Raw genomic sequence first — 5,066 nt, forward strand, 5'->3', positions numbered from 1 at the left:
ACCTGCCTAGCACAAAACCTACGTAAATCTCTTTTTTTTTTTCCTAATAAGGATTGTTAACTCCAAATAGCTGCGTAATTCAAAAAACATGATTTTATATTCTGCTGGTCTTTATGAAGCAGAAATACTCTGCAACAACTCACTGTAATACTCTATATAAACAGGAGATCGCTTTTTAAAGAAGCAGCTTAAGAATCTTTTTTTTTTCTTCAGTTGCGCCCTACGACAATAATTACTGTTTTGTGGCTTTGCCCTTCCACGCCAATAGCTTGTCTTAACCTCATATGACATGGTCATTGTTCTCAAATGACATACGGGGGAACAAAGCAAAAATGCAGGAAGTGTGGAAACAAAATAGTGGCAAAAACAACCAAAAAATCCGCTGTAGTAGAAGCTGTACTTGGAAACAAAAGTGCAGAGAGCATTGAGCTTTCCCGTGTGCAATTCTTTTGTGAAGTTTTGTTAGCTCTTGTACAGTTGTAGTACTGCTATACACACAAAAATGTGTAATTTCCTTTCTTTGAGGGGGAGGAAAGGTCTTGAGCCTTGTTTAGATTAAATAAGAATAGTGAAGCCAGAAAAGCTCATTGATCACTAAAGGCACATGATGGTAGCTTATTGCAACCATCATGTTCTGTAAAAAAACAATATCATTTTTCTCAGAATAGCATAAGGAAATACTTGCTTTTGCAATATTTGTATTTAATGTACATTTTAAAAGAAATACTTGATGTCCATGTATACGTGGGTACAGAGGTCTATAAATCCTAGTATAAAACTATATCTTTTATCTTTTATCATTTATCTGTGGGGAAAATAAAAAGCAATCATTTATCCGAACCTGAACATTACACTTGACGCCGAGATACTGTAGGTTATCTAAGTAAGCGTTTCACCCCTCAACCTAAAAGCCGATCCCAAATTCCACTCTAATGCATATGTTGCTCAGATAGTGAAAGCGGAGATCAGAAGATTTGCTATGGATGCGTCAAAGTACATTTTGGGACCCAGTGCCCCGTATTGAACTTTAACAGATGATGCATAAATTGACTAAAGCCATGAAGGCTGCCAGGGGAAGATTGAAAAATACATTCCAATCTCCCCTTATACATCTTATAAAATGTTGCAAACGACCTGCTTTGTCAAGGCCATGCCTTCTGAGATTCCACAGATGAAAAAATACTGTATCACTAACTTTCTTGTTCTGACAAATGGTTGAGAACTCTGCTTTATCATTTCTTTCTTTCAACAAATTAGTAGGATTAATTACTATGTTTTCTGTTTAGAAGTGGCAGGTTTTCCCTTGTTTGAAGAGAAGCCGTGTTAAGATTTTTACAGCCGTATTTTGCAGCAGTTAAACCTGAAATCAAAATGTTTATTTTACCTCAAAAAAACCCAAAACAACAACAATTAGTCAAAATTAATCTGAAAACATTATTACTGACTGTAAATTAAAATTTGTATTTTTTTTCTTGGCAAAAAAGATCAATTTAGCAATTTCATGTTTTGCTTGCAATTAGACACAAATGAAGATTTGAACATCAGGCCTGTGACTGTTTATTAAAATCATTTAATGAACCCTGTGGTCTGCATAGTTAAAAATCAGAAATTGCCTTCCAAGATGGTTAAGTTGTCCCATACCTTTATCCTTAACTTTGACAGATTCCATGTAGGGCTGGAGGCACGCTCACTCTGAAAGGCACAGTGCTCTCTAACGAACTGTTACAATCACACAACTTAAGCTAATGAATTTCTTATCCTCTTATGCAGATAAAAGTTTCTGTTAAGTCAAAAGATCTCTGCTTTTTAAGTGGATTTGTACTTTGCATTTGGGGAGGGAGGGGAGGAAAGGATACTACAATGACTGAAATTCATTGTGTTCTTAACAAGCAGCGCTGTGCGGCAATAACGAAATCATCACAGTTAACAGAATCCTCACATGCTCAGGTTGAAGCGTGGAACACTCCGAAGCAGAGCCATGGATCCACGGGCACGAGTGGAAATGGGAGCTCATGCTTGAATGAGTCAAGCAAGTCTGTGCAGGAGAGCGGATCCTTGCATGACTTGGTGTGGGCAGAAATGCTCAGTGCTGTGCAGAGGACCAGTGTCCCACCTAGGTGCAACCCAGTATGTAGAATAATACATCACTTCTATTTGCAAAGGCTAAATCCCTCATTTGTAAGGGGGGGTCATGTGAAACACTGATGGACGGCATCAGTCCTGAACTCCACAGTGGTGAGGGGCTGTAGAACAACAATATTGCACACTTACACGGGGATCTCAAAGCATTTTGTAGTCATTTACTGCTCAAGCCTCACAGTGTCACAGAGATATATTTCCCCTAGGGCATAAAAACTATCTTGTTCCACATTTAAGTGCTACTGCTTCTCTAGCAACAATGCGTTATCTCAAGAGCTGGATGGGAAAGTCCTGAATTATTTCGGTGCACTGAAATGTGCAGACTGCAATCAGAGTACCAGGGGTTAACATCTGCCTTAAGAGACATCATTCTGACTTTGCAGAGGAAGTGGGGAGGAGGAGAAAAGAAAGAAAGAAGTCTTGACTACAGTTTGTTCTCCTGCAAATGGTCTTGGAGTGTGTCAAAAGGAGCTTTGAATCTTGCTAAGGAGTTCACATGGAGGTTCTGGGTACACATTCATTTATGCTGCCAAATTAGTTTCTCTACTCAGCCAGTCTTACAAGTACGTAGAAAGCCCGCATGTCTTTTTTGAGCAGCTTGCTGTTCCTGTTATTTAAAATAGTGAAGGCTAAAATTGTCGGATGCCTTAACAATGTAAAAGTGTGTTTTCTACTTTAACCTTGGAGCCAAATTCTCGTTCCAGGGTAAGCAGCTACACAATGCTTATTTCCCTTGTCTGTGCTTCGGAGGTGGCAAAGACTAGCTCATTGACTTCGATGGGAACTGCAAACCCCTATCTCTGAACAAAATCTGACCCCAAGACTTGCAAGAATCAGAAGATCATCTGTGAAAAGGTAGCTCTTGACAAGGACTCTTAATTCCACATTAGGTCCTTAAAGATCTTCCCAGACACTAATGTAAAGATGGAAGCCTGGTCGTGGCCTGACTCAAAGCGTCTGAAATTCAGCCAGAACCCTTACATTATTTCAAAGTATTCAGATCAGGCCCTAAAGGAGTCACCTGCAACAGTTCAAACCCCAAACAACAAGCAGGACAGGTGTTTTTGTTTATTGTTCCCTGTCTGGTAAGACAGAACCTGAATTTTCCAGTGTATTTCACTTGATCCTTGCTTTCTTACAGTGTCCACAGGAGCTTAGCGTTTTCCCCAAATTTAGGGCTGATCTGTACCCAGAGGTCAGCAGAAATTTTGCCACGGATTTGCAGCTGTGATGGGCAGCGTCACCAAAACCTCCAAGTGGTCAAAACCTATACTTCAGCATTTCACTTTCATTTGGATTTTAAAGCTTTGCTCAGCTAATTCTACTATGTCCCAGCAGCCTCCCTGAAAATTCTTCAGAAAAAAAACCCTAGGAACTGCCCTTTTGTTATTGTCTCTTTCCGAAAGGGGCCCAGGTAGTGACTTGTGAGTTCCCCCTATACAAAGCGGAGAGAGGAAAAAAGAACTAATCTCCCCTGCCCCCCGTGTGCGAGAGAAAGCAAGCGCGCAGGAGAGTGCGTGCGTCCACAGCGAGGCAGGGCTGGGGCAGGGGCTGACCTCCGGCGGCCTCTCCACCACAAAGGGACCGTGGCATTGACACAGCCTAACTGCGCTCCTTCGGAGGGGACAGATTGAGAGGAAGTGACCCTTGGTGCCCCCCTTCTGCGGGGGACCTGTGAAATAACTGTTGCTCTTCTCTTCCTTCCTTCCTCAGGCAGGTCAAAGAAATTAACGATGAGAAATATTTCTCTTTTTACTTCGTCATTCAGAGAGCAAGAAAAAAGAGACTTTTTCCTTGAAAGGGATGAGGAGGAAGTGTAGAGGTGCTAACCTTGACTATTTACTTCTGTCTGGGGAAATGCAGAGTGGTTCCAAAACCGGTCCGGAGGGTTCATGGATGACAGGGCAGCGGGCAGCAGCAGCAGGAGCACCGGGTGAGGCTGTGTGAGTCTATCTGGGTTTGTTTTCCAAGGCGACTCATAAAATGATCCCTGCAGCTCCATTCCCAAGAACCAGGAACACCGGGAGGTTCAGAGCTGTTGAACACCACTCCCTAATGGCAGCTGGTTAACTCCTAGTGAAACCCAGATCTGAGAGGAGAAGGAGGATCCAGGGGACTGTGGGAAGGAGATGGATGATTTGGGGAATAGAAAAGGAAGCCGAAACGGTTAGGCCCACTTCACAGCTGTGTGAGCAATCTCTGCCCATCCCTGGTGGAGTTCACAAAGTGCCAAACCTTGAACCCGAGGCCAGGCCTGGGTGGGTTTGAGCATCAAGGTAAACATTTCATGCACAGCCCCGGTTCACATCTCTTGATGTTGAGGGCCAGTAGGTAAAGTACACGGACTCGGTCTCTCCCCTCCCTCTTCAAAGGAGTTTTAAATGTCTCTCAGATGCACTTGGGGTGGGTTGGGGAGGGAGGGAATGACCTTTGGATTCTCCCTCCAGAGGGAACCTGAGAAAATGACCTTTTGACCCTTAGCTCCGTGGGGGCTCCGGGAGAGGTCGGGAGGAATGACTCTTGGTCCAATCTTGCTCTCCACAGGGGCTAGGCGGGGGGGAGAAGAGAAAGAACTCCAGGGCTATGTGATCACGGGAATTTTTGTCTTCTTCTGAAAAAGGGGCATGTTTACTTCATAGCCCCTGTAAGAAAAATAACCTGCCACTGAGAAACAAGCAAGTCCATTTAAAGCAAGAAAGAGCCTCAACTCAGTGACCTAGAAATCAAGGCAGAAAGTAGAAGCTAATAAATAAATAAATAAGTAAATAAAATAATCAGGGATGTCGCGCAAAATCAAGGGGTGCCCTCTGAAGAAGTGTAATCAAGGCTCTGAGCCATCAGTTATAATGGTTTTGATTAAAGAAAGCTGTGCAGAAGTAATCTATTTTATTTTTAAATGGCCTGATTTTCCCTCGCTACTCTCTTGG

The sequence above is a fragment of the Calonectris borealis genome, chromosome 2 (assembly GCF_964195595.1).
Source record: "Calonectris borealis chromosome 2, bCalBor7.hap1.2, whole genome shotgun sequence".
Taxonomy (NCBI): Eukaryota; Metazoa; Chordata; class Aves; order Procellariiformes; family Procellariidae; genus Calonectris; species Calonectris borealis.